The sequence below is a fragment of the Fukomys damarensis genome, unplaced genomic scaffold (genome assembly GCF_012274545.1).
Source record: "Fukomys damarensis isolate Sample0158 unplaced genomic scaffold, DMR_v1.0_HiC HiC_scaffold_5, whole genome shotgun sequence".
NCBI lineage: Eukaryota > Metazoa > Chordata > Mammalia > Rodentia > Bathyergidae > Fukomys > Fukomys damarensis.
The window spans coordinates 74365392-74391665 of record NW_022900917.1 but is presented as its reverse complement, the minus strand read 5'-3'; the positions used below and the strand labels follow the sequence as shown (position 1 = coordinate 74391665).

At 40.2% G+C, this 26274-nt stretch overlaps 1 long non-coding RNA gene across 1 annotated transcript; it reads left to right on the top strand.

Annotated features, from left to right (window-relative positions):
* The first annotated feature begins 81 nt into the window (after nt 1-81).
* On the top strand, nt 82-10976 carry LOC104875395. The gene is made up of 3 exons (XR_784049.2): nt 82-223; nt 5997-6074; nt 10940-10976. It is a non-coding gene; the product is annotated as an uncharacterized LOC104875395 (long non-coding RNA).
* Nucleotides 10977-26274: the final 15298 nt, after the last annotated feature.

Below are 26274 nucleotides of genomic sequence, written 5' to 3'. Positions count from 1 at the left end.
AGCCGAGGTACGGGCCGCACGTCGCGTGGGGCGTGCTCACGACGTGACGTCACGCGTCGCCGGCGTCCTGACCCCGCCCCCGCCGGATGAACTGCTGGTCTCTCAGAAACCACCCAGCCCGTACTGGGGAAAGGACTTCTGCGCTCCTCTGGTGTTTCCAATCCTGGCAACAGGCGTGCTGTTCGTTTTTATTCAGACCTATTGGGGTACATCACTTTGAGGTGTGAGTGTAAGGGTAATGCCTTTCAAGCTGTTTAGCTTGCCGCAAATTCTGGCGGTGTTTTGAGACGCGCTATAAGGTCCTGTGGGCGAGGGCCGCGTTTTTCTTTTTAGAATAGGAATGTCATTTCCTCTTGATCTTCTGGTGACTTTCAGAGTGATCTTATGCCTCCTGAGGAGTTAGTGGGTCTCCTCGGAGAGGGCGGTCTAGAGCACTTTGCTGGGCAACTGTTCCTGACTCGGTGTCTTTAATGGTTCTATGACCGAAAGCTCAAAGCCAGAAAGCATCCAGCGGTATATGTAAATTTTGCTAGGCGTAGTGGGCTGGGCACAGACCTACGGGAATATAGAAACCTGCCGCAGAGATCTAACAGTATTTCTCAAAGTGGTTCAGTGTGCCCAGAGGATCTGGGGACCTGGTAACAAGCAGATTCCTGGGTCCCGAGGCAAACCTACTGAAACTCAAGTGGGGATTTAAATACATGTTTATCGTGAGAGCCTTTGTCCTGCAGCCTAGTACCAGCATCTGGTTAGGAAGTAAGATTGTGCAGTACTGAGAGGAGGCCATAAAGATCAAGATAAGAAACCAGGAAGGGCCTGGGGGAAATTAAATCTTCAGTGTACTTGGTGTACTTGGCAGTCGCGAAGACCTGGGTGGGAAGCCCTGACCGAGGCTAGGAAGAGGGTGGAGGGTAGTAGAATGCGTCACAGAATCTGAGGAGAGGAGAATATGTCCGATAGATATAAAAGAAACTGCCATTTGCTCCTGGTAAAAGCCACACTACCAAGTACTTGACTCATATTTTCTTAGGTATCAGTATACTATTGCATATTTTTATCAGCTATAAAATTTTCTCTGTCCGGGCGTGGTGGCTATCACCTGTAATCCCAGCACTTGGAAGGCTGAGGCAGGAGGACTGCTATGAGTTCGAGACCAGCCTGGACTACATAGTGTGAGTTCCAGGTCAGTCTCAGCTACATAGTGAGACCGTCTCAAAAAACAAAAGAAAAAAATTTTTCTCTGCTCCCAATTTTTCTCCCCAGAACTTTTGTGGTATCTTCATTTGTCTCTACTATAGCACTTTTCCCATTCAATATTAAACTATCATAAGTGCTTGTATTCTACCACTGTACTGTATACTTCTCAGAAAATGGCGACAACAATATTCTGTTCATATTACAAATGTGAATATATTTGTACAGCATGCTACGTAAGTCCTTGCCTGACCAGCAGTAGGGGCTGGAGCACATTAACTCAGCTATGTAGATAGTGTTCCTACAGTTGGCCCCCTGTATCTGTGAGTTCATTGGACTCAACCAAAGATTTGAGGAAAGACATGTTTGTACTGAATACGTACAGACTTTTTTGTAATTATTTACTAAACAATATGGCAACTAATTACATAACATTTACATTCTATTTGTTACAACTAAAGCTGATTAAAGTTTAAGGACGACACCCGGGATGTAGCTCAGTGGTGTAGCTTCTACCTGGTAAGTGTGAGGCCCAGAGTTTAATACCCAGTACCAAAGCAAAAAAAAAAAAAAAAAAAAAAATTATAGGAATGATGTGTGATGATGTACATACATAGGAAATTGTAAGGGACTTGAACATCCAAGGATTTAGGTGCCTGTGGGAGATCCTGAAACCAGTCCCATGCATATACTGAGGGATGTCTGTATTTTTTCTAAAGTATGAAAACAAAACAGATAAAATAGAAAAAGTTAATACACTTTACACTCAAGTTTGGAATTCATCTTTAACAAATCATTCTATGTTCATAGTCAGTACAATAGCATTAAATTATTAGAACCAGGGCTCTGCAGGGCAGCCTGCACGGTAGAAAAACCATGGAAGTAAGCAACTAATTAGGAAACTTGATACTGATGCAGACGTATGAGATGCTTAATCTTGTTGGTAATTGTGGAAAGACCTGATTCTTACTGCAGAAAAAGGAACCCTGAGATTTGGTAGCTTCTGGCTGAATGTAATAGAGAGGCATCTGTTAGTTATGTAACTCCAAGGTTGAAACAAGGAAAGCTGTGGTGCTGGGGTGCTGTCTTAGGGAGGGGTGTGAAGGAAAGATGCACGTTTGTTTCTCTTTGACATATTGAAATTGAGGTGCCATCCAAGGGAGACATCTGAGTAAACAAATCTGAAGGGAACGGGACATTCCAGCCTGAAGTGGGGCTTTGAGATCTGAGAGTGGGAGATTTGGCTTCTTTGCATCAGAAACAGAATCTGATGCTAGGAATAAGAATCCTCTGAGGGAGGATGTGGAGCCAGTAAAGCCAAATCAGAAAGACAGGAGATGGAGAGGGCATAGTGTCCTAGAAGCCAGAGGGAGGTATGATTCCTCAAGACAGACATTTCTGCTTGTGTTACTAAAAAAGAAAAGGAAGAAAGTCTCAAAAGCCTTGAGATGGTCTGGCCCATAGTGTCTTTTTTTAACCCCCTTGTTTTTTTATTTTATTGCCAGAAATAAAAAACAGCAACCAGAGATTCTGAGGAAGGGCAAATGAAAGTCAGGAATAGCAGTGTCATGATGTTTGGATTATATATATCATTTTCCTTGTTAGTACACATAGGATTCGAGTAGCTCTGTTACCATACAAGCCCCTAGAGCATTGGCCTCTCCTGGACAATACTTTTGTCCCCTCTTACAAGCACCTTTCCTTTCCATCCTCACTGTTCCAGTCCTCCTCTCTTGAAGCTCAATTTGGACTGGTAGGAACTGCCATCTGTGCATCTCCATCAGACCCCACACTACCCAGCACTGTCCATGCGCAGTGTGAGTGTGGCAGACATTGAGAAAACCTGCTAGATCTTCTTGCAGAAAGAATGCTCAGTCTTGGGTGTTTGGGCCATGTTAGTGTATCCCATACATGCTTTCATTAGGATGCAAGGCAGGCAGCTGCCTCTTCCAACCTGCATATCTAATGATGCCTTTCACCGATTTAACACTTGTTAATGGCTCAGCATTTAAACCCCTTGGCTTAGCAATGGAAACTGAAGACCTTAGAAGAGCTGGCTTGAGCCCTCTGTAGTTCCCCACCGCCATATCCCAGGCACCTCATCACTCTATTTCTATTCTAACACCTTAAAATCCAAGATTTAAGGCACTTGTTCACTCTTTTGCCATGCTCTTTTCCTAGCTAGAATAGCCTTTCCCATACCCCTCCTTTTAGGAAACTTTTGTTCATCCTTCAAACTCAGGAATATTTAGTGTAATTAAAAATGCCTTAGGACCCAGTGGTTATCCTAGTTATATGGGCCTGAAAATTTTTTCAAAACCATCCAATGAGCATTATGAGTAAGGAGAGTCATTGAAATGCTCTCCGTGGTAGAGGAGGGTGGGTTGGCCTTAAAATAGAGTTGAGTGACCTGATGAAGGAATATCGATATTTCCAGCATAGTGCTACTAGTGCAAATTAAAAACATGCATAAAAAACAGCGTGGACTTTTGCAGTGATAACCTAAAGAGGGGAAAGGAAAGGGGTGAGAATAGGGAAATGAAAAAATGAAAGTGTTTTCATGGATTGTAATTTACAATGAATGAGGATTATGATTGTGCCTGAAATTGTTTTCAAGTATCAGTAATTCCAAATAGATCTTTCTAGGGCCCTAGGCTAACTTTACATTTCCAGAGTTCATTTGCACACCTCCTGGGTACCTGAAAGGTGCTGGGGCCTCTCCTGTACTCAGCAGGTAACAGACAACCTCAGAAACAAATGGGGTGGTTTCAGATGAGAGCTGGTGAGGCCCTGCAAATGCAAGTGGGGAAGAAAAGCAGCATAACTTGGGCACTGACATGTCCTCATTTATACCTCCAGGTTGGTCAGGACTAGAACATTTTCTTCCTATACATTAATCATTGATAATGATGCCTACTTACTGAATTTATACTCTTCAAAGCTAATGTTACCTTCAAATCAAGGAGAACACCCACTAGAAATTAAATAGGAGATTTCTTTTTTTATGCCTCATGGTACACTTTCAAGAATATAGGCCATTAAGGAGAGAAGTTCTTTGCCCATGGTGTTTTATTCCTTTTTGGAAAATAATTAGAAAATCAAAATAATATTAGAAAGGTCATTGTGGATATACTATTACAGCATTAGCCTTTAGTCCAAATTTCCCAAAATAGCCACGTTCCCAATTTAGACCAGTATTTGTTCAAGTTCAGAATCTTTCACTGAGTTGATTCACTTTTAATTAGCATGCATTTTAGTGCTTGCAAGGTAATTGCCAGCAAATTCACAGCTTATAGAAAATAACTCTAAGGCTGTTTACTTCTCCTAACAGCTTATTCCCAAAAGGTTACAATGATGCAAATTGATGGTCTCATTTTTATGTAGTTTTGCTGCTCAGTAAATATTTATATTAATGTGCCTCTTTTTTCATTCCATTTTATTTCTTCCGTTGCTTAGTGGTGACTCAAGACTTTCTAGTTCTTATATGGCATAAAAAACACTGACTCTGGACTTAGAAAATCTGGGTGTGAATCCTGCCATCCCCTTTCCCCGTTCTTGTGATAATCTTTTATCTGTCTATGCTGAATTTTTCTTAATTTCAAAATGAAGCAAATCCTTATGTTGCAGTGTTCTGTGAGTCTCATCAAGTCAGTAGTTCTCAACCTTGGCTGAACTTTGGAATCGCCAGGGCAACTTTAAAAACTACCAGTGTCTGGCTTCCACTCCCAAGATGCCATACAGTGCTTGGTCTGCAGCAGGACCTGGGTCCAGGCCTGGTTAAAAACTCTGGGTGTTTCTGTATCTTGTGTAGCCTGTGCCCCATTACCTTCAGTCTGTGCTTCATTACCCAGAAAGACCTGAAGCACAGCGAGGTTCTAGTCCAGGGCCACCTCTACTGCACAAGGCCATTTCTGATTACACTCCTACATTTTCAGACCCTAGCACTCTGAATTCCTGAGTAGTTTGCTCACTCATGAGCTGGCTGTAATCGCTGGAAACACTCATGAGGACAAATGAAAAAAAGCTTCTATCACCGAACCTTTTCTGTGATGAGGACAGTGCACAAGACGCAGAATCCTAATCACCCCCAACCAACTGCTTCAGTCATCTGAGCTTTCTAAAGAGAATTGCAAATGGTTAGGGAGCAAAGTGGAGAGATAATAAGGTTAAGAGTTCTTGATTAAATCAGACAAAACATCTGGAAATCCTTCCTTGGAAACACTATTATTTTAAACAATTAGAGGAAAGCATTATCTCTCATTGTTATTTACTAAAATGCTAGCTAGCATTTAACGCGGGGTAAAATGGAACTGCTGAAAGAGAAAGGAAAATGTTCTTTTTAATAGAATGGCATCCTAGGCAGTGAGGTTCTTTATAAGGCTTTTATGCCACTGGAGTCAGATCTTATTTTTTGCTGAACATTCTGTTGGGGAACATACTAAGTATTTGAGGAAGAGTGAGAAATAGAGGGAACGAAGAAAAGGAGGGGAGAAAGGAACATAAATGGCTTGAAAACAAGAACCCCAGATAGGTAAACTCAGAAATTACAAGAGACTCTGGGTAGATGATTGGAAAAATTGCCTCTGTTGTTATTCATAGCTGTGTGTGCACTTGCACAGTTGATTATCTTTTTTATGAGGAAATTAGAGGTAGGCGAGATTAATTAGTTCCCCCAAAGAAGTAAATATTTCTTCATCCCTGAATCTGAGCTGGCCTTACATCTTGCTTTGTCCAGTGGGACAGAGACAGACGCTATGTGAGTAGGGTATGAGGAAATGTGAAGCCTGGTCTCCTTGTTCCAGGTAAGAAGCCCCAGTCGTCCACCTGTGCTCTAGGAGGCCGTCATGAGCAGAGACTCCGGAGTGAGTCAGTCCGCAGAGGTAAGACCACCCCAAATTGTCAGCACAAAGGAGCTAAGCTAAATAAATCACTGGCTATTTTAAGCCACTGAGTTTGGGAATGGTTGGTTATGCACCCCTAGTCACTATTACAAGTTATCACTTTAACAATAGCTAACTGATCATTATTGTATAAAGAGTAATCACTGAAGGTAAAATTTAACAGTCTTAGTATATGCTAAGTACATACTAACAATTTACCTGAATCTTCTGACCTCATCCTTCAAATCCTCTGAGTAGAAGGATTGTTTTAATATGAGAACACTGAAGCTTGTAGAGATTAAGTCTCAGAAAGTTACACAGGAGCTATAGCTTTGGAGTGTGAATTCAGATCTGTCTGCCCCCAAACCCGAGCTTTTAACTACAGTCTGCAGAGTCAACCGAAGAACAAATTGTGGGCCCAACATGAGGGGCAGACTAAAAGGCAGTTATTGTCTCTTTTCCGATTTGGTCCTAGAAAGGATTGTGATGCCTTCCAGAGAAGAAGCATGTTTTCCATTTGTTTCTAATTCCTTAAAGAATGCCAGTAGGGGTTGTATTGATTCTTCCTTTATAGGCTGGCAGCTGAGTTGCAATCACCATATAATTGTTTGTATTTCTCTCACTTGGGAGAAAGAAATGAGAAATTGTGACCATTGACTATTATTTTCAGATAAATTTTGTTGCTATTGATTCTTATCTTTCTCATAAGAAAATAAATTTTAAAGTACTGTATGTAGTGAGGCATACATTGTTTGAGCCTGTGTGAAATCTTTGTCTGTAAATTGTGCTATCGTGGTCTTCTTTAATGCAGTTTAAAAGGGAGCAGGAGATTGCCAATTATATTTGTCTCAAAGTAATAGGGTTATATTTAGATATTATTACTGTTAATCATATTTACTTTAAACGTTGAATGAGGGTAGGTTGGGAAGTAGTTAAAAACATAGCCAAGACCTATTTCTACAAAGTAAAAAAAAAAAAAAAAAATTGAAAAAAAGGAGTGGTAGACCTGCTTAGAAATGTGGAAGGAAAAAAATCTCACACGCAAATGACTGAAAGCAGCATGGGGAATTCTGGTTCTTGTGAAACACTGTTTTCATTACAGAGTTAGGGTGCAATATTATGAATAGAACTTTGAATGGCATATACAGTAGATCTCATTGTGTCCTAGATTGTTCATCTGCAGTGTTTGGTTTAAAAGCACAAAATTAAGCATAACCCAGAGAAAGGAATTTCCAAATTTTGGGTGAGTGCATGACTCAAACTCTCCTGCTGTACCCAGAAATGTGCTGCAGTGATGCCAGGATGCTGGGTGCATCAGCGAGAAAATCTTTCATATTATGGAGGTATCTCATGAGAGGGGAAGAGAGGCTCACATCTGAAGCTGTAATATGAAAATTCCATTTTTGCTCAATGCTGAAGTGTGTTTTTTCTTTTTCATTTATTTAAATGATTTTGGATGTGCCTGATATTTCATTTCAGCTGAAATGCACCAACTGTTGAAAGAAGGGTGTAAGTCCCTGCATTGTTATGGTTATCACTGTTTACCTTAATCGTGTCTCAGTGCAGGCAGATGCCTCAGTGGTTACTTTCATTCTAGGACCACAGGTGGTGAAATTTTAATTCCATTTTTGTTCTTAATTGTTGCTTAAACTGGTTCAAAAGACCACACCATAGTAAAGCATTAAAACAAAAGTGGTGTGTGTTTGTGTGTGTGTGTGTGTGTGTGTGTGTGTGTGTGTGTAGGTAAGTAGTAAGACTATGGTAAGTAGAAATGCTAATTTCCTCTCAATTGTAAGTCCATTTAAACTACCAGGAATAGACAGTAATTTTGTTAAGTAATTTTCAAAGAAAGTTGGTCTGACTCAATCATGTCACAAACTATCACACCTCATCCAGAGTTCTATCTGTAAATGCTTCCAACTAATTTTGAGAGAACTGATTTTTACTTTCATTGATAAGGAAATCAATTAAGCAAGAAATAAATAGAACCAAACAAAAGACACATTCTCACCCAATGCCATGAATTTAAGCTTAATTTAAGCACTGATAAAATTTGATACTCCTCAACATTTAGCCATCAGATCAAAGTTTTAAGAGATCCTAAGATCAAATTCATGAAAAATAGTATGATTGTACATATATCTGAGTGCTGCATGTGAAAAAAGCCTAAAATTAGATTGTGATATTTAAGAAGAAACCACTCTGTAATTTCATAGATAAATATATATTCTTTTTTGCTTAGTTCTTAAATTATGAGATACATTTATTGGGTGCCTTGTTTCTCCCAAAGACTATGATTAAACCAACAATGTATCTTGAAACTAATAGCATTTTACAATTGAAAATATAGAATACATACAATTACATAGATGACATTTATTAAAATCTAGAACATTCTTGGGCTAAATACAGGAAAAGCAAACTTATCTAGTTGGTTAAATTGGCAGAACTTAGAGCTACTGCTCATTAAGTGCCAATCAAACCAAGATAATCTAGATTTTTAAAATCTGTATCTAAACATATCTTTGATTTGCAGTGATCATAAATTATTTTAAACTAGTTTAAATATAGACACAAAAAGGAAATTGTTATAAAGATAGAAGGAATATGGGCAGGAATGCAGAAAGCTCAAAAGGGTAGAATTAGCCAGGAGTGGTGGCCCGTGCCTGTAATCCCAGGACTCAGGAGGTTTAGGCAGGAGGATTGCCAAGGCCAGCCTGGAATACATAGTGAGTTCAAGGCCAGCCTGAACTATATAATAACAACAACAACAAAAGGATGGAATTACAAATTAGAAATTCTTTCAGATGAGTCATTTTCCATGCAGTTCGTACATCCAAAGATGGTCATATAGCACATATTTTATTAGTTTCTGTATACAAAACACAATCCCAGGTCGAACAGTAACCTGTTGATCCTAGCTCTAAATTCCCAAGAGGACCTGATTGGTAAAGCTGAAGCATCTTGTTCCATTCAACTGTAGAAATAGACATCAGTTATCCCCTTGTTATAGATGTGGAAATGGGGGAACAGGCATGGCAGGACCAGGATTCTAAATTTATTCTATCTGACTACAAAGCCTGTGAATCATTCTGTTAGATAAAGACATGGTTTGGTAGATTCATTGAACACATGGTTTAGGAAACAGGATCCAAACTCAGAAAGTTCAGATTCTCCTTTAGGCCCATTTTTTGGTCTGTTTCTGCTATGGTTTCAGTGTGTCCCCACCAAAATTCATGTTTAAACCTGATCCCTATTGTGACAGTATGGAAGAGGATGGCCTTTAAGAGGTGAAAAGGCCATGAAGGCTCTGACTTTGTGAGATTACTTCCCTTATAGAAGAAGCTTCAGAGAGTTTGCTCCCTGACCTCCCAATCCTCTGCCATGTGGCAACACAACATTCACCACTTTTTGTCCCTTTCGTTCTGTGAGGGTGCAAGAGGCAGGCCTCATCAGACACCCAGGTCTTCTTGGACTCTTCTTGGACTTCTCCAGTGCTCACAACTGCAAGAAATCCAGCATTACTGTTTATATTTAGATGCCCCTCCGCCACCCCTAGCCTCTCTGGTTCTGTGGGCTGTGGGGATGTGACTGGAGCATGAGGACATGATACTCATCAGTGGATTGTTCTGCTGAGTTTATAACTATCTGTGATGTTGAGAGAGGAAGCCTGCTGGGAGGAGGTGGGTCCCTGGGGTTGTGGTCTGGAAGATGCCCCCGCCTTGATATCTTAATGCTTCCTGCCCACCATGCCATGCACAGTTCTTTCACAAGTTGCTCCTCTTCTGTGCCACCTTGACTTGGAGCCAAGGTGCCTTGAACTGAAACCTCTACAAACTGTGGGCCAGAACAAACCTTTCTTCCTCTGATTTGTGGGTGTCATGGTTGGTGTCTCAGCAAGGAGAAAGTATCTAAGATGCCCAGACTGTGGTACTTTGTTACAGCAGCACAAATGGGCTGTGAGAATCTCCTATGTCGAAGATCTATTGTTTACATTATTTTTACAAATAGCAAGTACAAGTTCCTAGCTGGATATACATGAATACAAAAAGCCATTTCATTTTTACAGAGCCCAGTCCCACCTCCATCCAGTTAGTGTTAATAGGAAGTGTGGCCTCTAAAAAGCCTTCTCAGGTTAATGCAGCTTTTCTTTTCAACTGGATCTCGAACTCCAGCATGCTCTTTAACCGTAATTTTTTAAGTATTTCATTTCAAGAAACTCTTTAAGTTTGTGGACATCTTCATCCAGCTGAGAGATCCACAAAGTCCTTGGCAAACTGAAGCCCACTCTAGCTTCACTGTGCATCAGAGGACTGGAGAATGCTGCTGCTCCATGACCTTTCTTTGCCCCCGTTACCAGTTTCCCCCTAATAAACAGTAAAGAAACTGTTGTTTCACCACGAGTTTGTATCAGCGGTGTTTCTTGAAAGAGTCTCGTGCATACATTTAAACATGTCTTCCTCCTGTTTAGAATTGTGATCATACTATTGTGGATCGTCCCTTTGAGACATGCCACTAAGCTTGTGTTCCTGGAAAAATGCCACGAGTCAGTTGCAGGAATTAACTCACTTTTTGAAGAACAAGTCCGTGTCCTGGGGAATCATGGGCATAATGAACAAATGGTTGAGTGAAGTTATTCTGATAAAGTCAGAATTCTGGAAAAGCAAAACATGCTACTGAGAGTTTTACACATCAGATAATGAATTAGTCATTGCTGTCTTAACATCTCTTGGAGCATTCCAGTTAAGCTTAGGAAATGTGGCCCCTCCCCACTCCAGGAATTGATTGTTTCATCGACTTTTGTGAAGAGTCTGGAAATTCTGGTGCATTACACATGGCTCTATTCTCTCTTTATTTTTCCGCAGGACCATAACAAGCCTTTATTATGAGGAGGATCTGCCAGGCTGTCTCCGAACAAAGGATGAAAAGCAACATGGCAGAACAGGTAGCTTTTTTTATAGGAGTGGGGTGGGATTAGTCTGAGCTGGGTGGAGTTGAGGGAGGTGGTATTAAGGTATTGGAGGAGCCTGTTACATCACAAGGAAGGGCTTGTGACATCCCTAGCTGCTAGGAGGTAGCAAGTATCAGGTTGCTCTTTTGGTGGGAAAGGAGGCACAGTGGGAAGAGGAAGCCTGTCCCTTGTTTGGAGAAACCATATTTTAACATGGAGGCTGCTATTCTATGTGGCAGCCATCTTAAGGCAATGGAAATTTAGCATTCCAGGCTTTTTGTTTTGTGGTTATTGGGTGAAGGTCTCTTCTTCTGGACCTGCTTCAAGCTGACAAAGGGGGTGAAGGTTGAGGCTAAACCTGGATCTGGTGGGGGCAGCGGTAGGTGAGGCTTCTTCCCTCTGCCTTAGTGGCCAGTACCCTGACATGATGAGTTCCATGACTGTCTGGTTAGTAAATGCCCTCCTCATGTGTTCCTGTAAGAAATTTTAAAAACAGTGAAGCAGATAGGGCCCTATAATGATTAAAAGGCATATAGAAGATGTGGTTTTTCTATAAAATGGAATATTACTCAGCCATAAAGAATGAGAAAATAGGTTCATTCATAGGAAAATGGATACATATTGAGGATATACTCCTAAGTGAAATAAATAAGTCACACATGTGTAAATACTGAATAGTTTCTCTGGTGTGAATAATCTGCAATAATACATAAGATCCTAATAAGATTACTGACATTTAGAAATGGGAAGAAAGGAGCTAAAGGTGTAGGGAAGGTGGGATGGGTAGGGGAACGGTAATAAGGGAAAAGAAAAAAATGTGAGATAATGAAAAGATGGAAATAAAGTGTTTGTAGATGGGGAAGGGAGGAGGGGGTGAAGGGAGGGCAGGTGTAAGGGGAAAAAATGAGAACCAAGACTTGTCATGTAGAGGTACAAGATTCCAACAATGAATGTAACTGTACCGTATCCCTAAAATGTACCAATAAACTCAATTAAAGCTGAAAAAAAAAAAAGGCATATACAAGTCAGTGAGCCCAATGAGGGAAGTAACCAAGGCATAATTTGGGGAAGCCAGGAATGGTACTGGTTTGTTTCTCAAGAATTCCATCGTGTTTTGTGCTCTTTGATGTATTGGTGAAATTCTTTAACCTTTGCTTTAACTGTCCCTGAATAGTTAACAAAATTAACAGCATTCTTGACCCAGCACCTGGCATGTCCCCCCTTGGCCACTGTCAGCATGTCAAGGGCCCTTCTATTTTATAACACAACTGCTGCTAGAGAATTTATTTGATCTTGTACTATATTTAAGGACTCACTTATTTTATCCATGTCTTCCAAAATCTCTGTGGATAGGGCCTGATAGAAATGTGTGGATGGAGAAATGCCTACTATCCATATTGCCATCTCAGTGAGGACCCCTGCTTCCATTAAGAAGGGGACTAGAAGGGGAGCTGCCTTTTTTCTGATTGTGTTCTGTGGGAAAACTTGTGTAGACATCTGGGCTTCTGTATAAATGGTCATGGGAGGGCAAGGAAGGATATGTAACAGAAAACATCAGACTGGTTGAGGCATCGGAACATCTCTTGGTTACATATGAAGTACAGACCATTGGACAGGCAGATTGGATGCCCTTCTGAGATAAAGAGGGAGCAAGCAAGGCAAGTGATGTTATTTTGCCTCATGCATGTCAGGTTAGTGGTTTGTGTAGGGAATGGGAGACCCATAGTGAAGGGTGCCAGACCTGTGCATAAATTGCCAGTGTTTGAGACAGATAGGTTAAAATCTAGGGGACCGGAATTGGGGTGAGTGGAGGTAAACAGACCTTCACAACCAATAGTCTGAGATACTGACAGGGAGATAGTGGAAAGTGGTATTAAATAGGTGTTGTAGCCTTTTTTGAGACTGGGTTATCTGGTTTATCACTTGGAAATCTATCCCTTTATAGGGAGGTGGAGTGGTGCGCCTCAAAAGTTTCTCTATCTCTAGTGCTTGTTCAATGATTACCTCTTTTGGTATGCTTTTCTGTTGGGTGTTTAATACCAAGTTAAAGTGAGACCTGTGTTAATCAATATGAACATTTTGCTATCTGTCAAGGTCAGTTGAGTCTCTTTAGGCATTATTTTGGAAACATGCATAGAGCCTCTTAGCTCATTAGTGTCGGCTGTCAGGATGGGTCATGGGCCTTGCTTGATCAAGTTGCTTTCAGTGAAAGCATGGTAGATTTTTTTTCTTGGTGACCCTCTTTTGGCACATGTTACATTTGTCCTCTGTTGACCAGTAATCTCCCTGCTCTGGAGATTGGGTAACTTACCAAAGATGTAAGATGTTATAGAAAAGGTTCCTTCATACCTTGGATCTTTGATGACCTTAGAGAGCCAGGGCCAAATTATTGGCAGTCTTCTTAGCCCAGTTACCTTTTAGTGTGGTCTCTTCACTTTCATGGTTGAACACTTAGAAGAGAAGATCAGTGACACCGGTAGTACCTTAGCAGCAAGCTTTAACTATCATAAATTTATCTAGATAGCAAGCACCCTGGAATCAAAAATATAGTTAAAGGGCTGGGAATTTAGCTCAGTGGTTCCAGTGCCTGTCTCAAAAGCACAAAGACCTGAGTTCGATCCCCAGTACCAAAAAGAAAGAAAATATAGTTAGAGGACTGTTATTTTAATCAATCATGGTTGTTCTAATTGTTGATTTCCTGTAGAATATTAACAGAAAAAAACTTTGAATCAGGAGCCACACATAATAATATTTAAGCATAACAATCATGATGACATTATCTTTGCAACAAACTTAGATATGTATCTTAGTATAAAATAGCCATTATTAAATGTATTTGTTCCCCTCTAAAAACACATAAAATCAAAAAACCAGAAAGTTTTACTGAAGTTATTAACCTCTTGATAGGATGTCATCTAAGGAATGTGTGGGCATACAAATATACCTGTAATCATAAGTAGGAGGAGCAGAAGGGAAGGGTGAATACCGGGATCAAAAGGTTATTGTCATAAACAATATGTTGGAAGACGTTCATAGTCAGAAAACATGAATATATTTTGTACACCAGAAAAGTAGTAATAATAATTATTATAATTATATGAACCTTATGTTGTATAGTGTAGCCTGGTACCAAAAGGATCTTTTTTAAATAACTCTTTGTTTTTCCAATGAAAATACTGTATTTTGAAGATGACCATTGTAAATGTATCACAATAACATATTTAGAATTCAACCCTTTGATGATAAGAATGTAAACATTTTATAACAACATTATTTAGTGAGGCATATCTTTCCAAAAGGCTATGAAAATTATTGAGGCTCCCATTAGTGAACAAAGACTAGAATAAATTTTTCTGAGCAGCTGCTTCTTTATTCACCAGTAGAAGTCTATGCAAACTTAAAAGTTGATACTTAATTATCTTGACAATTTTTTATTTCACCTGTAAAACCAGGTTATAGAAATTAGAAATTTATTTGTATCTTTGATGTCATTTTGATCAAAAAAATATAATTGGACAAACACTTTTAAACAATAGGATAGACACAGACACACATATAAGTCAATTTATGAAACTAGAGTGCACTCAAATGTATTTGGCCCATTGAATTGTAACATCTCTTAATTAAGACAAGTCAAAACTTTTTTATTTTAACAGAGACTTCTTATAGAAATAGAATCAGAAGGACTGCAAATGTAAACAAACTTTTATAACAAACTTGAGACCAACAAGCAAACATATATATTTCTAAGATAAATCTCTTCTGCTCATCTTCTCTACATACCTAGTCCTCCTGGTCTTGTGTGTTTCTTTAGTCTTCTAACAAGACAAACATAACAAAATCTTTTTATATTAAAAGTATATTTCCTTTATTTGTAGCCTTTAAAATATATGTATATTTTTCCATCTGATTTACTATAAACCTTTCATAACAAACTTGGCTTTAGTTGTTAAAATTTTAAAGAGTTCCCTTTTTTATTTCCTCAGTGTTCAACAAAGTACAGAAAGAGCAAATTAATGCTATAATTAAAATGCAAGAATTTTTAATGTACAAGAAATGTTTTAAGCGTACTAATTAAACATTACTTTATATTGGAGATGAAAGGTACATTTGTTAATTAGCCAGAGGAGGGAATGATAATAAAGTTCCTCCCTTGAGGTGGGTGTAGGGTGAAGAACAGAGATTATTTATGGTGTCCAGTGACATCTGAGATACAAGAATAGCCAGTTATGTACTGTAGCCCTGAAGTTTTATCTCTGCCTTAAATGAAATGTAGAAAAATGTGTAACCTTGAGAAACAAAGACCCATTTATTTTGTAAGTGAAAAAAACAAACAAACTTGTACTATTTTAGAAACAAATTAACTCCCAGTTGGCTTGCAGATACAGAAGGAAGACAACAACCCATTGAAAGCTAAAGTACTTTTTGTACAAATAAGCAAACTTGAATACCAAAGCTAGAGAAAACTCACACACCCATTTTACAATAATTTTAAGCAATTAAGTCCAAACAGTAACATATACAAGAGAAGAATAAAATGGCCTTTTACCAAGAGGGTCCTCACAATCAGAATGACCTTTTATAAAGTGGTCTGCTGGATCAAAAGTCACTTCAGGGCCAGTGATTTAGCTCAGTGGTTCTACCACTTGCTTTGCAAGAGCAAGGTCCCGAGTTTGATCCCAGGTACAAAAAATAAAAAAAAGTCACTTCTGTGTCTGGGCTGAGGTTGGGATGGGGGAGGGAGTCATTTGGGCAAGAATGGGTGGGGAGAACAGGAGGTCTTGACAATGGAGTTAGGGCTAGAAGTACCTGACAGGGCCAACAGGTTTGACTGAGGGAAGGGCGAGAAAGAAAACTTATAGGTAGGCGATTTGTGACCATCTGCCACTGTGTTGACAAAAATTGCATAAATTACTCAGTACATTAAAACTGAAAGTGCCATTTTTGGGCCATTGAGATTTATTATCTAATTTCTACTAAGATCAAACTTGGTTGCAATAAAAAAAATGAGTCATTTTGGCTTAAAGTCGGGTCCCAACAGTCCAAGAAAATGACTTTGTGCCAGGAGGGCAGCCAAGAAGCATTGATGAAGGGGGTTGGGCACCCATGTTAGGGTGGGTTGAGGAGGAGTTAGCTCCCTAGGAGGAGGGCAAAAGAGAGGAATGTCTTCCTCTCTCTTGATACTCCCCAAGCCCGTCCCCGGAAGGAGAGAATGAGAGGAGTTGGCCCAGTGGGGCATCCCCAGGGGCACAGTCCTAGGCCCAGTGGCCTGAGAGATTGGATTTCCGAGTAGTCCCCAGAGGGAGAGAACCAGAATGAGGCTCAGGACTGGAGAAGAGGGAAGCTAACTACCTACTAACCCTGAAATCAGTGACCTGTGTGGATGTGAGTTGTCAGCAATGGCAAAGGTAGAAAGCCCCAAGGAGGTCCTGGTTTGGCAGATGAAATCTCGAGGAGGTGGCCGAATATGCTGGGCTGTCTCTGAACAAAAGAGAGAGAGCCTCTATTCTTGACATTTGGTCACTGTGTTTTTCTGCCTCATCTTCACTGGCTAACTGAGAATGTGTTGTTGAATTTTTCCTCTTGATCCTAAGGCTTCAGAACTGAGGGTGCTGTCCAAGGAACTGGCAGGGTAGAGCACAATCTTTTGTTCCCTGGGTGCAGCTGCCATTATCTTTTCCTCTCCTTCTAGCACTCTACTGGACCCTGGTTTGCATCACAGAAGTGCCTTCCCACCTATCTTGGTAAAGAACTCTCATTGCATAGAGAAAGAAAGGACTAGGAGAAAAACAAATGGAGGAGACTCATGCTGTGCACTCTTAGTGTACACCTTCCCCCAGTATAGAGTGTTTTTCTTTAATATCATTTAGCAAGACGAGGCATTGCTCCTAAATTCCCATTCCCCTTTTCTCCTCTATTAGGAACTCTTCAAAGAAGTCATTAAGGACATATTTAATTCCTTTGACCTCTTTAGTGAGCAATCTTGCTTTGATTTCACATACACATTACTAGAAGAAAGAAAGCACTGATCCAGCCAATGCAAACCCATGGCCTTCCTAACAGTTGTAGACCTCGTTACCTGCACATCTGATTCATAAACTTTACTCTCTCCAGGTTTTAATAAGAGTGAGTATACTGGCCAGGGCATACCAAGATATAGCACACTCACAGTTTAATTTTTGCATACATTACCAGCTGGTATCATATGATCTCATCCCCATTACCTCTGCCACCTGAACAAAAGTCCCATTCATTCATTCATTCAAACAATGTCTGAGTTTTCATTATCTGTCAGGCATTCTGCCAGGTGTCAGGACACAACTGTCAGTAATCCACAGTAATTACAATTGTGGTAGGGTAATGGTAAGTTAGTACATGAGCAAATATATACATTGCAAGTGCTGCAACACAAACTAATAGTATTCTGTGATGACAAGAAATTTGAGTAGAGGGATTTATTTATTAGGTAGGAGGTTGGAGAGGCCTTCCTGTTGGCTTAACCAAGCCTGGGCAGTAGGCGTGGTCATTACAGATGCAGGCTGTAAAGCGATGCATCCTTCATGGAGAATTTAATAACAGTAATTAAACCAACTACATGTCTGCTTTGTATTCTCACCACATGCTTGCTCTTGTAAACAATGTCAGTGATAAAATACTCCAAAAATAAAAGTCTTTTATTGGTGTAGTTCTAATCAGTGCCTGTGGTTACTGCTGAGTTTAAACAATTTATATGTAATTAGCATATTTTTATGCTTATCCTTTAATAAATGTAATGTTCTATATGAAAGTTACTTTGAAGAACTCCAAATTTTAAAATCGGGCCTTCACTGGTCATAGTACTGCATACTGCTAGTCCCAGGTATTCAGGCAACTGAGGAGGAAGATGGCTTTAGCCCACAGTTCCAGGGCAGCCTGGGCAACATAGCAAAAAAGAAAACAATGGTCCTTAACCCACAGGACACACTTTCATGAATTCAGAAAGGGCTGCATTGTTCAAGCTTGATTCTGGTCCAGATTCTGTCTTTCAACCCTGTGGCATAACATATCATTGCAATTAAAAAGTAGTCTTGAAATAAACAATAATAGCACCACAAGGAATCAACAGAACTTGTTTCTGTTCCTTACCTCAACTTTTTGTTACTATTCGGAGTATTTATTTGTGTTTGAAATTGGTAACAGCCTATTGTGAACAGAGACATAATATTATTTCATAATTTACATTTTTGTACATAATGTTAGCTATTCTGATTTTGAGTAATTTTAACTTGACATTATTTAAAAACAAATTGATACTATATTTGATTATTTTTATTGCATAAATATTTTGTCATATGGGGAGGAATTAGTTAAAAAATAATCCAGTCCAGGTGATAAACACAGTAGGCACTGCTGCGTCTCTGAGATGGGCATCTGCCCCATAAAAATACCAATCTCTGGGTGATGCAACACCTCCAACCAGCAACAGACACTAGACCCATACCCTAGATCAGTCCACACCTAGTCCAGAATTTGAGCCGGGACAGAGCGAGAAGACCAAATGATAGTTATAGCAGTAGAAATAAGTGGTTTTGTCAGGGATGTTATGAGAAAGGAAAGGATTGTATATTAAAGCTCAGAGCTGAGTAAACTCTCCATACCTTGTATCCTCAGTCCTGCCAGCTCCATAGAGGCTGTGATAAGGAGTGTTGAAGAGTAATCTCTCAAAAAGGAAGGTGAACTTCAGGAGAACAAAGAGGAGAGCACCTACATCTATATCTAGCATCTCTTTCATATGAAGTTTTTCCCTCTGTCAATCTCAGAGGATTTTTGAATTTACTTTTTTAAAGGAGGAAATCTTAACTTACAGAAGTCTCCAATAGGGAAAGAGATAGGTTATTGAATTTGGTGAATAAATGATCACTAGTAACAATAGACAGAGCATTTTTTAAGTGAGTGGTTCACAAATAAATGAAAAAGGCAGTGAGGAAAGAATAAGTATAGAGATTTGGCTGCAAAACCACAAAGACTTCATCTCTGAAAGAAGGGATTATTTGGCCAGAGAAAGTCCCAGTGATTCATGAAAAAAAGACAAATTAAACTCTTAAACTTGATTTTGAACTAATTTTGCAAAACCCCAGTGAAGTTTGTGCATTTTTAAATGGCACCACCAAAGGCAAGATCGGTGGGACGCAGAGCTCTGAACATAAGGGACCATTAGATGACTCAGACAAACAAACACAGCATGAGGAATGAGCTGTGGGGAAGGAGAAGAGAGAAATGTCATCCATTTCTGTTGACTGACTTCATACACATGGAGGTAAAGCAAAGGGATTTTACATAACTAGATGGGTACCAGAGTTTAGACATTAAGTAAGTCAATTTAAATATGGTCTAATTTAATTGAATATCTTTTAAGAAGAGCTTTCTATCAGTTATTTATTCTAATATTCAATAAAATTGTTCTTAGTCTGATCTGCTTGTTTTATAACTGTGCTGACAAAGGATTTAAGCATATGTTCTAAATAGTATTAAGATATGTTAATAAATTTGGTATAGGTTCACATAAACCAACTCCAACTCCCAGCTGCTGCTGAACTGAGGCAGGCTGTAGAACGCAGTTTTTGATTGCATTAACTAACAGTCTTTGAGAGTTCTAATGATTCCAGCTGGAGAATAAAGTACAATCTGTCTAGTGGAAAAGATATGTTTTTAAAAGATATGCATGCCAATTTTAGAGGATCTGGAAAGTGAAGAAAAGTATGAAGAAAATACCAGTTTTGTCTGCTTCATAGCACTCCTACTCAGAAATAAGATTTCCCCCTTTCTTACCAGTCTAAATACTCAGGCTTTCATAGCAGGAAAAGGGATTCAAGACCCTTGATGTGGATAAGACAATAGAACCAACATCAAATGTATTTTTATCATTATTCACTCACTCTCTCCTTTTCTGGAGTGTAAGTAAGGTGCATGTAGGCTGCAGCCATATCGGCATTTGGTCACCATTGTACTTGTGGTATCTAATAATGCTTTTTTCAGGGACTGTCACATGATTAGTATTCATTGAATGAATGTATCATAGCATTCATAGGGCACTAAGTTTCAAGTGATAGAAACTGTCTGGTTGATTTAAATAAAAAAAGGAATTCAGCAAAAGATAACTGAGTAACTCAAAGAATAATCAGGCAAACCGAAGTTCCAGCTCAGTGGCTTTAGCCAAATCACACTGAAACTGGCCTGATGTGGTGGTATCTTTGGGCCACTGCTTGTAACACTGATAACAGGGCTGTGTTGTCACAAGCACTGCTTGCTGACTGTGGATACTACTCCTGTTGCCTCTGGTCATTCCAGGTGCCTTTTACCGCTTCTTTCACTACCCATTCCAAGTGACATTCAGAGAAGTCCTGCCCCTTTTTCATCACAACTTCCCAGTTCAAAATCTGACATGAGTGTGCCTGGTAGGCAAGTTCAAGGACGAACACCCAGCTTTTAGTCTGTGTGGGAAAACAAACAGCATTTTAAGATTCTAGGAGGAGGAGGAGGAGGGTTTTGACTGGTAAGGGTGGATTTTTGTGTTAGTATTCTGTCACTGTCATGAAACATCAAGATAACTAACTTGAAAAGATAAAAGGCTTCTTTGGCTCACAGGCTTGGAGGCTCTAGTCCATTACTGGCAGACTCTTGTATTCAGGCATCTGATAGGGACATCAGATGGCAACGAGCAGGAGTGTGTTGCAGAACAAACCACTCACTTCATGAGAAAAAGAGGAAGAGGTCAGATGCCTGTAACACCCTCCAAAGGCACAGCCCCACTGATCGAAGGTTTTTGGGCTCCACCTCCTAAGTTTCTTCCACCTTTTATAGCCTACCATAGGGACTAATCCTTTGATGCATGATCATCTGGAGACATTCAACATCCAGACTATACCAGCTCTCCCCACCTGAGAGGGTTTAGATCCTGGACAGTTGACAGTCATGCCAGATGCCCATGACTGGGCTGCTTGACATTAGCATATCAACTAATTTCCCACTTTCACTTTTGTCAAAAATATAATAAGCAGAAACCTCACCTAATGTAAATATATATCATCAAATTTAAAACACTTTTATCTCCTCCCATGTAAAGCCAACACAAAGTCATTTCAGTTGCTAAAACCAACTCCAGGTCTAGGATGTCTGCATTAGATTCCTATTACTGTGACAGAGTAGCCAAGATAAACACTTTAGCAGGTGAAGAGTCGATTTTGGCTCATAGTTTTAGAGGTTTCAGTTCACAACTGGCTGGCTCTAATTGCTTTTAGGCCTCTCGCAAGGAAGAATATCATGGTGAAAGGACATCATGGTGAAGAAGGCATGCCAGAGAAAAACTGCTTACCTCATGGAGGCCAGGAAGCAAAAATTGCAAGAGGAAGGGGCCAGAGTCCCTCAGCTTTCATCCCAGACATTCCAGACCCAAACCGTAGCAATGTTCTATGGTTTCCCACACTTATTCTTATCTAGTCACAATCCCATTTTGCTATTCTGTATTTGATGGAAATAAATCATGAAGATAACTTTCACTCACCTGTGCTGTAAAACATAGGGCAGAGAACAAAAAGAAAATTAGTGTGTGTGTAAATGCAAGACAATGAAGAAAAAGTGCTGGTAGGTGCTGATCAGTGATTGCTGTGATCATTCAGCATGCTACAATTGGCATTTGTGAAATTACTAGTTCTCTACTGCTCATTTCCTATTGTCTTTGACCTCAGCCAGCTCCTTAGCTGTTTGGCTTCCTCACTTAGTTCAATGACCCAAGTATTCGTTCTCGAAGAGTAAGAGTTCTTTGTGTTCTGCTTACTTGAGCTGATGTTATCTCTCGTTAACTTTCACCATTAAGACAAGTCAGTACCCCTAAGAAGTACAATAATAACTCTCCTAGGCTCTAGAGACTGCCTCCCTGTCCCCTTTGTGGGGTAAGCAATCCAGCTTCTTCTCGATTGTCAAAAGTATTCACCCCAAACAATTTAAATCTCATTTTTCTCAGTTCCGGTAATGAAGAAGCCTGAATGGGTGACATAGCTTCTGTTAAAAGAAAATTGGGCTGTATGTCTTTGAGGGACATTCTTCTCTTGGACACTAAATTTTCTGAACCATTAAGGTCCAGAGTGTGGAAATGGACTGCAAAGTACTCTGGCTGCAGAAGAAACAAACTATGCGTTATGATCTGCCTCAGGTCTGCCTCAGAGCATGTACTACAGGTTACACACATAACTGTAACTCAGCCTTGTAAGATAGTGTGACTGGTAACATAACTGGGTTTTCAGAAAGCCTCTCACTGCTTCAGAAGGCCAAGAGTTCTTGTGTGATAGGGTATATGACAAGATTCCTTAAATATCTTTCCTTCTGTGATGGTAGCATGGGTCTCTCATGCAGAGGCGATGTTGCAGGTAGTACTCTGCTGATGAATGAGGCATTTCAAAGTTCCATGGAACTTCTGGCAGAAACTTTGTGTTCAGGGAAACTTCTTCTTCAGATTCCATGGTGGAGGAGGGCCTTCTTGCTACTGGGGATGATGGAAAAGTAAAGCTTTAGCATTTCAGATTCCAGACTGGGAGTGGATTCTGCCTCATTTTGGAGGAGTCAAATGCTGGATGGACAAAGACTGATGATTGTCTTCTACAGAATAAGAAACTTAAATATGCAAAGGACAGAGAAGTAGGGGAAATTAAAACTGAAAGATCTTGTCCAAATCCATCCCGAGCCCCCCGCAACAAATCTACTCTTCCTTTTGGCTCCAGGTCTTTACCATAGAAGTTGTGTAGACTACTTAATAAGGCTAGATACACTGTGAGGAATAATTGTGGCCATTTTATGCAAATAAACACACTAGTTTATCCATCTAGATTTATTTGCACCTGTTACTGGGTCCTTTCACCACACAACAGGGAAAAAGAAAAACAAGGTTTCTGTGGGTAAACTATCATTCCCGAGAAAAGGAAATAAAAGGGATGGATGTGCATTACCAATTCTTTCTTTTAAACTTCCCTAAATGTCCTCTTCCCTTGGGAAGAGTGAGTCAAGTTTGGGATAAGCCAGTTGTATTTTAATGATAGAGCTCCTTTCACTTGGAAGGACAGACATACAGAAGAAACATCACCCCCTCCATCAATAACAGTAAGCCCATTTTTAAAAATTGCATGAATAGACTAAAACTATAGGGAAGATGATGTATCATTTGTACTATGGCTTTGTCTAGCCAAATCCTTCCACACTTGAAAACATAATTTGAGCCTACCTCAGCCTGAGTGAATTTATTCTTCCTCCTCCAGACAAAGAGAACTGTAGGAAAAACTCAGAAGTACTGAGATCATAAGTTATTCAGTATTGCTGAATCGAAGAGAAAGGAGTAGGAAGAGAATCAAACCTGCCTTAAGGACTTTGTGTTACATGGAGTAGCCTGAGAACAATCAATTCAGAAGCCTTCAGGGTCCAGCAGGGATGTCCGAAAAAGAGAGAAGCAGTCTGTTAGAGTCTGAAGCAAAACTAAGATCAGACCATGTGCCTGCAAGGGTAGCACTTGCTTACACCCAGGTGCCCATCACCATATGGAACTTAGGAAAGCAGAACCCCAGATTTTCCTGTTTTCTACTAGAGACCAGAAATACAAGTTTCCTATGAGATTTCACAATTTTTAAGCATTGCCACCTAATTTCTTTTTGAATCACTGACTAAATATATTGGAAGGCTGTGTTTCCTGCTAGACAAAGGGACTCATTAAGCCCTTGATTTCTAATCTTCAATGTTAGTGTGTCCTGCACACATTTTTTGGGGCACTGTGGACAAGTGCCTGACCAGGTTCCTTCTTAATGAAGTGTGTCTACAGGTTTTATCTCAGGGCTATTAGGAGAATTCAGTGCCTTGGAACAGTGTCCAGCATATAATAAGCTGTAGAGTCATCTCAGGACGTGGCTGGCTGGGTTTCACTGTCACCCTCAGCAAGGCGGCTGTCCTTGTTGGCAGCCCTTGTGTGTCCGTGTGTGGCTTCGTGGAGTCACTTCTATCAGCTGTCCTATTTCTTCGGGGAATAAGTCACAGACAATGTTAGTCAGGGTTCCCCGGAGAACAGAGCCAACAGTATGCATGTATGTATACATGTATTTATTTATTTGTAGAACTGGCTCACATGACTCTGTGGCAAGTCTGAGGAGGGAGACAGCAGACCCAGTAGAGCCAATGCTGCTACTTCCAGTCCCAGGGCAGATAAACAATGTCTGTGCTCCATCAGACAGGGGGATTGTTCCGTTGCTCAGCCTTTTTGTTATATTCGTGATCAGTTGATTGGTTTTGGCCCACTCACCCTGGGGAAGGTAATCTGCTATATTTACTCTACTGATTCAAACATTAATATTATTCACATACTATGCACCATCCCAAAAGGTACCCAGAATAATGTTTGACAAATATGCAGGCACTTAATGGCCCAGGCAAGGTGACATGCCGTGCCATTAACCATCACATTTGCTTTACCAGGGTATGTCAGCAGGACACAGCCTGGGAAGCTGTCATGGAGCCCTGGGACCCTACAGATATAACCTCTGACTTGGGTTACATGCCTTGTCCAGCACAGATGTGCTTTTGACCCACTGTCCACCCATGGGAGGCACCGGGTGAAGGTCTGTCAGAGCTCATCATCATCACATAAACCTCCTTTTCAAATGTTGCCAATGGAGGAAAAGAGGGCTGCTTGTCTGAGGATATCTTTGGGGAGTCTGGGAATTGTTTATTATTCCCCACTATTTGCCATCTTTTTCTTTCTACTATAAGGTGAGTGCTGGACCTTCCAACTGGGCAGCCAGCCAATAAATGTTGGCTCTCACTGGGATTTCTTGTCCTCATCATCGTATTATATGTACTCTAAATTATAATTATTTTAAATGTTGCAACATATACATCATTGTACCATTGTAAGACAATGTCTGCATTAGCTTATAAGAACCTCTGGACAAGCATGCAGCCATGCCTTATATTTTTATGGGCTGTCTAGTCTTTGGTCTCAGCCTAGGCCAGAATAGAAATTGAAGAAGTTTGACCTGTAGGCTATCTATATTCTAGCCAAACAGAATGGTCAGGAAAGCTTCTCTAGGAAGATGACATTTTGGCTGAGAACTGAATGAAATGAGTCATGGGTAAAGAGTTTTGTGTACAAAGAGAATTGTAAATTCAAGTCGCTTGTGGGCCAGGGATATTGCTCAGTGATGCCAGGCCTGCCTGGCAAGCACAAGGTCCTGAGTTTGATTCTTGGTACCAAAAACAACAAAACAAAACAAAAGAACAACTTGCTTGTGCATTTGAGTAGCAGCCAAGGCCCAAGGGGATTAGAGCAGAGAGAATGAAGTAGAAATTGGGAGACAGGAGTTGAGAACTTGGCAGGGCCAGTGCTTGGCTGTGTAGTACTCTGACTACCCTGGATATAAAGCCCTCTCCTGAAATTAATATTGAAATGGTAAGATCCTTTAAAAATAAAGTAGATGATACTTTAGAATGCAGCAACTGTAGACTAAAAGTTTTCACCTTAGAGTAAAGCTAGGGACAAATTTGGGGCAGGTATCTTCAGTAGACAAGGGAAGAATCTATGAGGAGATGGATGGGTTATAGGTGACAGAGCTTTTTCTAAGCATGGGAGTGTAGAATTCCTCGGATATAGCACCATTCCTCTGATGTAATTGTCAGAATAAATAAAATGGTGGACTTTAGAGTCCATGGCTTTCAGAAAGGATTTTGGTTATTAGCTGTTATGGGATGAATCTTGTCCTCAAGGAACTTGTATGGTGAGGTCCTTAACCCCAACTAACACAGAGTGTAACTGTATTTGGTGATAGACCTTTAATAGGAATACATAAATTAAAATAAGGTCATCAAGGTAGTCATAATCCAATATGCATAGTGCCTCATAAGAAGATTTTAAGGCACAATATGTGTATAGAGAGATCATATGAAGACACAACAGGCAGTCATATTTAAGCAATAAAGAAAGACCTCCAAAGACACCAGCTCAGCTGACACTTTCTTCTTGGCCTTCTAGGCTCCAATTCTGTGAGATAATAGGTTTCTATTGTTTAAGTCACCTGGTCTGTGGCTCTTTGTTATGTCAGCTGTTGCAAACTGACATACCAGCACATATGGCCATCTATAATCTATAAGGCATTTCCTGCCTGTGCTGGCAACAAAATGGTTAGAATTAATAGAAGGGGAGAGTCCCCAGGGGGGTCAGCAGGGGTGGGCTTGCACCTAGTC